Raw genomic sequence first — 11934 nt, 5'->3', positions numbered from 1 at the left:
CCAAAGATGCCAGCTTGGGACCCTTTCTCTGTGTGCCTGCTGGGGCATCCCTGGAGTGTGGGAGCAGTTTCTGGGAGGTCCAGAGGCTAGGTCAGCCAAGGGCCTTCTCTTTCCATTCATCCCCAACTTAACTCTGTATTCAGCTGAATATAGTTAAAGGATTTATTGCCGTCATTTTGTTCCTTAAATTAAGAGTCATTGTGGTGAGAACAAACCATAGCAATATGGCCCAACCACAAAGACAGAAATTACTTTGTAAGTTTCAAAGGATTTTCACCAAAGAACCGCTCTGTGCAGAGGGTGTTGGGGGAGACATCTGATGGAGACACGTTTTCTTCCGCCACTATAATAAGGTATGTGTACCCCTCCAGAGACGTGAGTCACATCTCCTGTGACAGGAAGCTGTGGATAGTTTCTGTGGGTTTGGGGGGGGGAAGGAGGGTTGTGTGTGTGTTAAATTTTCAACGCTGCCTGTTTCCTATGACTCGTGAGTGGCTCATCACCTGAGTCATGTGCTCTTCTGGGAGGGGGTCTCCTAAATGCAGCTTTTAAATCTCAGTAATAAAGACACCCAGCTGTTCTGATTCCCAATAGGATGAGAGAACACACAGGAAATGGAGTCAGAGCTTTGAGTGAACATTTTCTGAGGTCATCTCTTCCTGGCTTTCTGCAGAATTATGCATAAACTGCTCTAGGCTTCAACACTGTTTTCTTTTTTTAAAGACCTCCTTATTTTAAATGTTCTCCTCTTGGCCTCGGTAGATTAATAGATTCGAGTCAATCCTTTGGTTTTGTTGTTGTTTTCCAGGCTAAAGCCATGCTTTGCTGAAGCTGACCCTCTGTGGGATGTGTACCCTGAGCCCCACTGACCCAGTCAGCAGGGAACTTGGCAAGTTCAGCATAGATGAAGCTCAAGCTATAAGATTTGTAAGAAAGGATGCAGGCTAAGATGGGAAGGGAAGCCAAGAACTAGATGTTTTAATACCCTCTGTGCCAACCTGAGACCCGGTCTTTGCTTTTGCTTGGCTGACTCTTTCGTTTTAATATTCAAAGTGTGGTCCCCATTTTGATTTAACATCCAGATCTCTCTGTTTCCTTGAGGCACGTTCATGCCCTCTCAGTTTGGGATGATTCTTACCCGCTTCTACCCCCAGCTATATAGCAGATTTACCCTCAGTTATACAGCCTTGCATAATCTACCCCCCACTATACAGCCTTGCACAATCTACCCCCAGCTATACAGCCTTGCACGTTCTACCCCCAGCTGTACAGCCTTGCACGATCTATCCCCCAGCACCTCTCTGGCTTTTCCTTCTGCTCTCCACTCCAGCCACATGCTCCCTTGACTATGCCTGAAATGCACTCAAGGCCTCTACCACGTTCCCTCTCTGTCACACGCCTCCTGCAGATACTCATTCGCTTCATTCTTTACCTTTTAAACCCCTTTCTCAAAGTCCCTTGACCAGCAGCTTAGACTTTTAAAGTCCGCACTCCCTATCTCCCCCACATGGTTTTCCTACCCATCCCGCTGCTTTGCCAAGCTCGTTGCATTTATTGCCTGCCCTGACTAGAATGCACGTTCCCTAGGGGAACAGCGTTTGTGTACCGCTTGGTGCCAAGACCTGGAATACACCTCTTCAGGGCCTATCTCCCAGGATGCATAGATATATAGATTGCATAAGGGCTTACAGAAGACAGAGAGTTTACTCCTTCAGTCTTCGTTACCTGACATGACAGTGTTCTGTCCCCTAAGATAGGAAACACAGGAGGAGGAGTCCATTAGGGATGAAAGTAGACATCTTAATGTTTTACGTACCTGTGAGATAACAACGTGGAAAGCCCAGTCAGAAGTCAGTGTCTTGGTCTTAGTGGACAGATGAGGTATGAAGTGGTTTCCAAATACCCAAGTCCACTTCATCAATTCCTTTCAAATGGATGTTCCTGAAGTGAATTAATACAAACAGGAGGACATAGAGCCCTAGGCTTCCCCATCCAGCATGCACCTGAGGGTGGGAAAAGAGCTGCTGACTGTTTCTTGAGACTGCTAGGTTTTGAACTGTGTGACTCAGAGGTGGGCACTAACCACCTCGTAGTAGCTCCAGTGGGTTGTCAACAGAGCTGGACTTGCCAGTCCTCTCGGACGATAACTGTTTCCAGTTGTCTAAAGACTTACTTAAGGATGCGTACATCCTGTACAAAGCAATTAGGACTGCAAAGTTCGGTTCTGCTGTTGATCTACTCAGTGTGGTAACCATTATAATTCTGTCAAATGACATCAGATTTTTTTGTTTTAGATTTTAAAAAGATTTCTTCTTCTTCTTCTTCTTCTTCTTCTTCTTCTTCTTCTTCTTCTTCTTCTTCTTCTTCTTCTTCTTCTTCTTCTTCTTCTTCTTCTTCTTCTTCTTCTTCTTCTTCTTCTTCTTCTTCTATATTTTTTAGATTCTTTAGATTCTAATCTTTTCTCTCCCTTCCTGAATCCTTGGGGAAGGATTCTTGAAAATGGAGAGAGAGAGAGAGAGAGAGAGAGAGAGAGAGAGAGAGAGAGAGAGACTAGAGAGACTAGAGAGGTGGATCTGCTGGCATAGTGCCTGAGCGCCCTGAATTCAGTGCCCACATAAAAGCCAGATATGGTGCCCTGTGTCTATAATTCCAGGCTTGAGGGTTTGGAGACAGACAGATCCCTGAAGCTCGTTGGCCATCCATCCTGGCTGAAGCAATGATGTTCAGTTTCAGTACGAGACCCTGCCTCAAAAAATGAAGAAGGGTGGTTAAGGAAAAACACAGGAGTGTTGAAGTTGGGATTTCACAGAATGCCACATTCACAACGCCCCTCTCTCTTTCCCCCTTCCTCTCCCTTTCCTCCCTCTCCCCACACCCCTCTCCCTCCCTGTCTCTATCCTTCTCCCTCTCTCTTCTTCCTTCCCTTCCCATACCTCTCTCTCACACGACAACAACAGAAAGAATAAAGGGAGAATTTGTCTTGTGTGGTATTGTCTGTGTTTAACAGGGTGTCTAGGTGTAAATAGGTGTCCAGTAAATCTCATGCAGATTCATATTATTGTCTACTTCCTAGCTTCTGAACTGACTTCCATAGCCTTGCTGTACCTGGGACTTTGGTTCTCTTTCAACAATATCCCGAGTCACTTAGTCTTGATACACAAATGCGGTGTCAGCGCCGTGAGAGAGAAGGCCTTGTTACATCTCCTCCCACATCGAACTGTCCATCCATCGCAACTTTAGATGAGGAAGATACAAACTCATTCTAATATCAGAAGGCGGAGTATACATACCAGTGAATAGAAATATGCACTTTTTTTGTATTCTCGTGGAGAGTTTCCATATTCCACATTATAATTCCTGCTCACAGGATGATTTCTGCCATTAGAAACCCTTACAAGTTTCTTGTTTTCCTGTTAAATGACAGCAAGTGAAGTAAATGTTGTCATTCATGTCTGGAATAAAAAGAGAAGTTATGAGCATAGATCTAGTGAGAAGGCTCTGTAGGTAAAGGCACTTACTGCCAATCCTAGTGACCTGAGTTTGAACCCCAGTCCCACATGGGGGAGAGAGCTGATTCCACAAGTTGTTTTCTGACCTCCACATGCATAGTGTGTTCTCTCTCTCTCTACACACACGCACGCGCACACGCACACGCACACACACACCTCGAAATATAAACAAATATTTAAGGATTAAAATTAAGTACTTATAATTCTACAATTTCATAGGCTTTTATTATTATTTATAACAATGACAGCACTGATACTGTAACTATGTCAAGGACACCATGAATCAAAGGGACTTCCCTTTGTCCTTTCTATCCAGGAAAAGAATGAGTGTTCAGTGGGGAATATTAAGGTCAAGAGTAAAGGCATACTTAACCTGTCCATTATTTGTGGATGTGTTTGTTTGTTTGTTTGTTTGTTTTCTAGAATCTACATCGAGGACATAGTAAGCTTTAAAAAATAAGAAATATTTCCAGGTGTCCTGGTGTATACCTTTGATCATAGCAGTTCAGGGGCAGAGGCAGGTAGATCTCTGTGTCTTTAAGGCCAGCTTGGTTACATAGTAAAACCCTCTTTTTACTATGGAGGAGCAGCAGCAGCAGCAGCAGCAGCAGCAGCAGCAGCAGCAGCAGCACAGCAAATAACAACAAATAAATAAAGAGCCAGCAGTATTAAGAGCATTTTCTAAAGAATCCTCCTCATGGGCCTAGCAAGGAAGATTATTTATGGGTGTGAAAATGTTCTTACAACATAGATTGTTCCGTGAAGCTAGTGCTCACAGAGGGCATGTAGGTTCCTGGATGACATCTTTTCAAATGAAGGCCTGCTGCCTGGTTAACCTGTTCAATTCAGCAGCAATAAATGCTCATAATTAATCGCCACGAAGACATAAGACAGCAGGGAACCAAGGAGTACAATAAAATATTTTTTAAATAATTTAATAAAAGCAATAAAAGCAAGCGAGTACCTCGAAACCAATAAATGTCAAAGATCAAACAGCTTGGAACTGAGACAATATTTCCAGCTATGATTTTTATTTAGATAAGCAAGATTAGAAGAACTCAGAATAGCTAAGTGACTCCTCTGAAGTCCGGTGGTTGCCCTTCCATATATAGTACTTTAATTACTCTCCCTTCCTTAGCCCATTCATCCGTTTTAGAGTCCTCAGATGCCCGGAGCACTCAAACCTTCAGTAACTTACTGGAGGTGGCAACCCCTGAAAAGCCTGCTTCCAATAAGAAGCTGGACATGCCTCAGGATTTATGGGTAGTGGGGAGGAGGTCATGAGGCTTCAGACATGGCTGGAAAATCCTTGTAGGTGAAACCCATATTTCTTGAGTGTAGTTCTACATTCACGTCTGAGACGTCACTAGTAAGTGCAGAGCCATTTCTTGGCCCAAAGATGAATTACAGGTTTCTGAATGGTCCAGCTTGTATATTCACACACGAATCTCTTAAGAACACTTGGAGTTGGATGATCACTTAATTATTTAATAGTTACAGGGAAAGGTAGTGTCGTGGAACCAGGAGCAACGGGGCCAGGAGCTCCCAAATACCAAAGACTCTGGTGCCTGCCCAGTTTGGATCTCTTCTCTCTCCTTTCCCCAGAACTTAAATCAGGTCTCAGCAAAGAACTAACCCACAATCTGGGGTTGCATAGCCAAGAAGCAAGGGCCGAAGAGTCACCGGCCCTGTTTTAAAACCGCTCTTCTAAACAAGAGAAATTATTACCTGTCTGTCTAGGTAGGCTGCTGTTGTTTGCATTTTCTATAATTTGTAGCAAAACTCGTTCAGAGCTGAGCAGTCTCTGCCTGTTTGCCAGGATACCTTCAAGCCCGTGCTTGATTAGAAATAAGCCCCTCAGGCTTTGGGGGTGGGGGTGGGGGAATAGGATTAAATTTAGGCATAGAAAGGTGAGTGACAGCTGGGTGTGGCGGCACACGCCTTTAATCCCAGCACTTGGGAGGCAGAGGCAGGTGGAATTCTGAGTTCGAGGCCAGCCTAGTCTACAAAGTGAGTTCCAGGACAGCCAGAGCTATACAGAGAAACCCTGTTTCGGAAAAAAAAAAAAAGAAAGGTGAGTGACTAAAAAACTCAAAACCAATCAACCAAAACCAAGTGGGTTGATCAGATAGATCTAACGGTTGACAAAAGGGTCTGTGCCTCTGTCTGCTTACTTTTCTTATTACTTGAGTCCTGAAATCCATTCCCCAACCCCAGTCAACTAATTCAATGGCCTCGGAAATAAATTTTGATTTCCTAAAACCCATTCCTTCAATCTGACCTCCTACCCTTGCTACTGACTTGTGCTGCCCCACCCAACCCCTCACCCCTTCCCCCAACCCCCTGCCACAATTTTCTACTATGATTTACTCCCTTATCCCTGCAACCCTGTGTGTTATTCACGACCCCTTCGGCTTGCACTTTCCTTTTTACTCTGCCTAGATTCCATTGAGCATTATTTTGAACCCTCTCAATTTCTTTTATGTGTCTCCTGGTTAAAACAAAGAAAGGAGAGGAGGAGGAGGAGGAAGAGGAGGGGGAGGAGGAAAGAAGAGGAAGGAGGAGAAGAAGGAGAAGAAAAGCGAGGGCCTATCTTAGTGAACATCAACTCTTGTTTTATCGCTCTCCACCGATCCATCCCATCCACATGCCCCATTAGGACCCTCAGATCCCAAAGGTGCCTCATTGATGCCTGTTTCAAACTCATCCCTTCTGTAACTTGCTTTCTCTCTCTTTCCCTTGTCATTTTCTTCTCCAGTGGCTGCCGGTTTCCCAGGTGGTTTCTGGCACCCAGCTTCGGGCATTCGTCCAATTCCTTGTTGTCCCAACCCACGGGCCCACTTCCACATCCGCTGCTCCTTGCAAACGCCCTTCTTTTGTAAAAGGAACTCTCTATGCTTTCTGGGGGCAAGGAGTCTCTCTCCCTTTGTGCTCACACACCGCCCCCTCCCAGTTCCTTGGGGACAACCCTTTGCCAGCAGTTTTAACTTCTGTGAATCACTGGTGCCCTTCCCCAACTGAAGCATCCCCAGCTGGCTCCGTTAACAGCATGCTCCGACAATCCACAATTATCTCTCCTTCTGCTAGGCAACCCTCGCCTCATTTCTCCACTTCTTTTCAGAGCACTTTCTCCAAAGATTTCCCTGCCCTGGCCTTCAGCATCTTCTCATGCCTCCTCCTCCTCGCCCACTCCCTGGGAACTGCCATTCTGGCTCTCATCCCCATCACTAGTACAGCTCTGTTCAGGGTCACCAGTGGCTTCTGTGAGTCTCTGACACTCGGGAACCCTCAACGGTGCATAGCCACTCCTTCCTTCAGGGGACACCTGCCACTCTAAACAGGCAGCCTACTACACCTTGTGCTGCCATCTCCAGCTTCCCCTCCACTCCCCTTCTCCCCCTCCCCCGTTTTCCTCTCTCCCTTCTTCCATCTCCATCTCCTGTCCTCTCCCCTCCTGCCTCCTCACTTCCCAGTGCCCTTAGTTGTTGTTTTCATTGTCACTTGGCTTCTTTCTACTTGGCGATGCTTCTCTATTTAAATTCCTCCCCTCAAAGAGTCCCGCAGATTCACGTGGCACTGAATAGAATAGCATGTGATGTTTAAGGTTCTCAAATCTTTATTGACAGCCTCGATCTCTTCCTTGAGTTCCAGGTATTTGTTTATTATTATTATTGTTATTATTATTATTATTATTATTATTATTATTATTATTATTGGCGGGGCTGGTGCTGGTGGTATTCTGTCTAAACTCCACCCCCACAGTTCCTGGCAGCAGCCAGGTAGGCGTGGCCCACTATAAAAGGGGCTGCTTGACCCCTCCCCTCTCTCTTACCCTCTTACACTCTTGCCTCTCTTGCCTCGTTCCCCCTTGTGCCCTCTCTCTCTCCATTCCCTTCCTCCCTCTCTCCACGTGGTCATGGCCCACCTCCACTTATCCACTCTCTCCTTTTGTCTGCCTTTCTCTGCCTCTACTACTCTTAACGGCCCTCCCCATGCCCTAAATAAACTCTATACTATACTATACCAGTGTGTGTCTGGCGTGTGCCACCACTGCCTGGCCCTTAGGAGGGCATGGGCTCGCTGAGGTACCCCCTGCCCCCACACCCCTCCAGAACATATTATTATAGCTCTTCCTCTTTTTATGATCACGACTATTATCATTATCATCATCATCGTTGGGTTTTTGAGACTTGGTTTCTCTGTGTAGCCCTGGCTGGCCTGGAACTCACTCTGTAGACCAGGCTGGCCTTGAACTTACAGAGACCTGCCTGCCTCTCCCTCCTGAGTGCTGTGATTAAAAGCACGCGCCACTGTGCCTGGCTGAGTTCCAGATATTTATATGCAACTTCTTGGGTTAATATTTTCATTATCTTGTTGTGTCTAATATGGATATTAAACTCCCATTATGGGTAAAATGGATCTCTCCTCATCCCTCCCTCCATCGTGAACACTGTACCCTTTGCTCCTTGATCCTTCTGTTTGTATTAAGGGTACAGGCTTCACCTGCTCAGACCAGATATTCCACGGTAATCTTAGGTTTTTCTCTTTTCCTGAAACTCATACCACGGAGTCCTCAGCTGCTTGTCCCAGAGTGACAGCAAGCCAACCTCTTCCTGTCTGTTCCTCACTGGCACCTTTTCTGCCAAGCCTCAAGCCCCACCTTCCTAGGTTCCTGCTCTAAATTCCCAGGACTCTTGGACCTATTGATGATTGTTATTCTGGAGCCCGTAGAGTTCCTCAAAGATTCTCTTATAAGCCGGGTCTTTTAGATAACATCTGTGGGCAGGAGAGATGGCTCAGCAGAGCACAAACTGCTCTTACAGGGGATCAGGTTTGTGTAATTATTCCCCAAATTAACCTGTAAGCCCCACCTGCCCAGGGACCAGGTAACTTCCTGGAATGCTGTGAGCTGTAGTTCTTAGGAAACAACAACACCTCTTGGGAAAGTACAGTGGCCTATAGGTTAGTCTTCTTAAACACCCCCTCAACCCCCCACCCCACCCCCCTGTAACATGAGTCTCAGGCCACTCAGCCAGAGAGTGGTCCTGACCTAAGTCCATCTTTTGGTCAGTATGTAGTATTTAATAGAGCTTGCTTGAAATTTGGCCCAAAATGGTGGAATCGTTTTTTTCTCTGGCGAGTCTCAGGATTAACAATTTGGTTTCTAGAACTCACTACCTGTAATTCCAACTTCAGAGTATCCAGTGACTTCTGGCCTCATGGATGCCTGCATTCCGGTGAACATTTTCACACGCAGACACACATACAGAATTTAAAGGAAAATTAAATCTTGGAAAAAAAAAAAAAAGCACAAATGTTACATATTCTCTTAGGCTCTCTGGGTCTAGCCTGGTGTTGGTCTCTATCACCCTGCAGCCCTATCCTGCCATTCTCCTGGTTCCTCACCGTCATCTAGGAACCAAGACTCTTTCTGAACCCCAGACATTCACATGAATTATTCTCTGTGTAGCACGTCCTTTCCCTCCATCACAACTGAGCCATTCTTACCCATGGCTTCCTGTTCTAATTTCTTTTCTAAACAGCCTTCCCTGGCAATGCTGTCTTACCTGGTCTCACTCACTGATTATCTATCTTTTTCTGTTTTTCATTTTCTTATTGGCTCTTTGAGAATTTCATATCATGCACCCCAATCCCCCCTCGTCTCTCTCCCTTCCTTCCAACCCTCCCTCCACCCTTACAACCTCTCAACTGAGAAAAAAAAAATCTCACTGTGGAAGCTGTCGTGTGTCCCACAGTACCCCGCCTTTGTCCATGCTGCGTTGATTGCAGATGTTCATTGCAATGACTCCTTGGTCTGGTACAAAACTTCTGGCTTCTGCTGCTCTATCAGTTCTGGAAGCTCACTAGGACTCCTCTTGGGTATCCTGTTGTTGCCCTGTGTCATGGGGATCCTGTACTTTTCTATCTGTAGGGCTGTACTCTAGCAGTTCATAAATGGGGTCAATATTGTATTAGGCCAACTCAGAACCGTGAATCTACTACCCCTGAGAGGCATCTAAGCTGGTCAGCTCACTGGCTCTCCCACTCTTAGGGCAGCTCACCAGTAACTCCCACAACCACAGCCAGCTTTATCCCGCTGCTCAAGCAAGGTGCAGGGTCTGTTCTCCCAAGTGTTTGCTGCTGTCGAGGGACATAGCCAGCTCTCCCACTCTCATGACCCCAGGGCCAGCTCTCCTGCCTACCAAAGATGTCAACGTAGAGGAAGACGGCATCTCTCCCTTATCCACACCACTGCCCAGCAGCCAAGAGGCAGGTCCAGCTCTTCTGCCCTCATGCCCTTGGAGGCTGGCTCACCTACAACCCTTACAACCAGGGCCAGCTCTACTGTGCTGTCCAGGCAAGGTGCAGAGCCTACTCTCTCAAGTGCGGTACAGGGACAGCTCTCCCACGTCCACACCCTCCGGACCCGTTTATCTGCCCCCCCTCCCCCAACTCCCCACACCCCCATCCCACAACATCAGGTTCAGCTCTACTGTGCTGCCTGGGCGAAGCACAGGGTCTACTCTCCTGAGTGCTGCAGATGGTGAGGGACAAGGCCAGTTCTGCTCTCACGACCTCAGGGCCAGGTCTTCTGCCTGCCGCAGATGGTGAGGGACAAGAAGGGAGCAGGGTATCTCTCACCCATGCCACTGCACCAGAGACGAGGGGTAGCGGCAGCTCTCCTGTTCTTGTACCTTTGGCTGACTCACCCAAAACTCCTGCTATGTGTGAGGCTCCCCCTTGAAAGTACTGCAGATAGCTAGGGGTGGGGTCACCTCTCCTGCTCTCCCACAATGCCCAGGTGAGGGGGTGGGGCCAGTTCTGCACAGCCCCTGGAATATGTCCCTGGGGTCTGTTCAGGGATGTCTGTCTGGCCTTTGGTAGTTACAGACCCCTGCTGCTGCTGCTGCTGCTGCTGCTGCTGCTGCTGCTGCTGCTGCTGCAGGGCCTCAGACCCAGACTTGGACCCCAGTGGCATTACCAGCCATTCACATCAGGCTGTTCCTCACTACCTCAAGTCTCCAGGTCATTGTGCCCACCTACATCCCACATTCTTCTATTTCTCTTTGCTTTTTTTTTTTTGTTTGTTTGTTTTTCAAGACAGGGTTTCTCTGTGTAGCCCTGGCTGTCCTGGAACTCACTCTGTAGACAAGGCTGGCCTTGAACCGAGAAATCCGCCTGCCTCTGCCTCCCAAGTGTTGGGATTAAAGGCATGTGCCACCACTGCCCAGCCTCTGTTTCTCTTTCCCATTTCTCCGCCACTCGCTTGCTTCTCTTAACAGCACCTGGGATCTCTGAGTGTCTGGAAATCATCCCAGGAGTAGTCTCAGGAGTGATATGCACTGCACCTGCATCATGGCTCTGGGCAGAGGTCATTTCAGACATTGTCTGTCCCTCCAAGCCAGTGTGGCACTGAACTGGTGGTCATCTCGGGCTATCTCCCTGTCTGGGACTCTGGCACCAGATTGGTGGTTGTCTCAGGCTTGCTTTTCCAGGGAGTAGTAGGTTGCTATCATTCAGATGTTCTTAGGTCGGAACTGAGCCTCTCCTCTCAGGACACACATGTGACACAGCAGCCACCCCTGCAATGCCTCCAGGGATAGCGTGACTAGCTTATGAACTGGTTTCATGTTTGCAAAGGCCCTTCTCACAGTCTGTCACTACTCTGTCATTTGCATGTGTGGTTGCCATTCTACAGACTGAATCTTAGGGTTCCAAGTGTGACACGGAAGCACTCCAGCTCCATGCGCTATTAAACGACGCTTCTGCATCCAAGGCCTCCCGACTCTCAGGGGCTTCGCTCACTTTTCCTTTTGTCCAGCCATGACTTCCTCAAGTGTGTGTGCTCCTTCTGTTGCAAGCTCAGGAAACTGAGGCAGGCCAATTAAATCATTTAAAGGATTACTAGGAGGCTTAGGGTTGTTCTCATAATTAAAGAGAAATCTCCTGCCTCGGGGTTAAAGAGGACAAGATCCAGGGTAGCTACAGCTGTTTAGGGAATGGGTGTTCCTGTGCCATCAGCAGGCTGCTGTGGTCAGGATGGTGTTAGACCAGGTTCTTCTCTTCAATGACAGTCACAATCACATCCCAGAAGAAGAGAAAATGGAGAATCTTTCTTGGGTCTCATTCCCACTCCTGAATCTTAGGGCCCCTAGCATGCCAGGGAGGCACTCTACCACTAAATTGTATTTTTGGGCTTTTCATTTTCTTCCGATCAAATCAAGTATGGTTCCTGCCAATGCTGTAGTCTATGGTGGTTGATTTCCCCAAATGGAAATGTGTGTGCTCTACCATAGGAGAAGAGAATGCTGGGAAAACACAAACGGCAGGTGCCCGCAGCACTGTCAGCCCATAGGACTGGTAGGAACCATACTGGGTGCCAAAAAGCCTGATAAGCCTGGCCCCAGGCGTCCTTTACTTGGCT

The 11934-nt window shown here is 47.3% G+C and overlaps 1 pseudogene; it reads right to left on the bottom strand.

The window, feature by feature from the left end:
• Positions 1-11015: 11015 nt before the first annotated feature.
• LOC115032252 lies at positions 11016-11108 on the bottom strand (annotated as a pseudogene).
• Positions 11109-11934: the final 826 nt, after the last annotated feature.

The sequence above is a fragment of the Mus caroli genome, chromosome 10 (genome assembly GCF_900094665.2).
Source record: "Mus caroli chromosome 10, CAROLI_EIJ_v1.1, whole genome shotgun sequence".
Lineage (NCBI taxonomy): Eukaryota > Metazoa > Chordata > Mammalia > Rodentia > Muridae > Mus > Mus caroli.
Note: the sequence above shows the minus strand (reverse complement) of the source record. Positions and strands in the feature narration are given on the sequence as shown.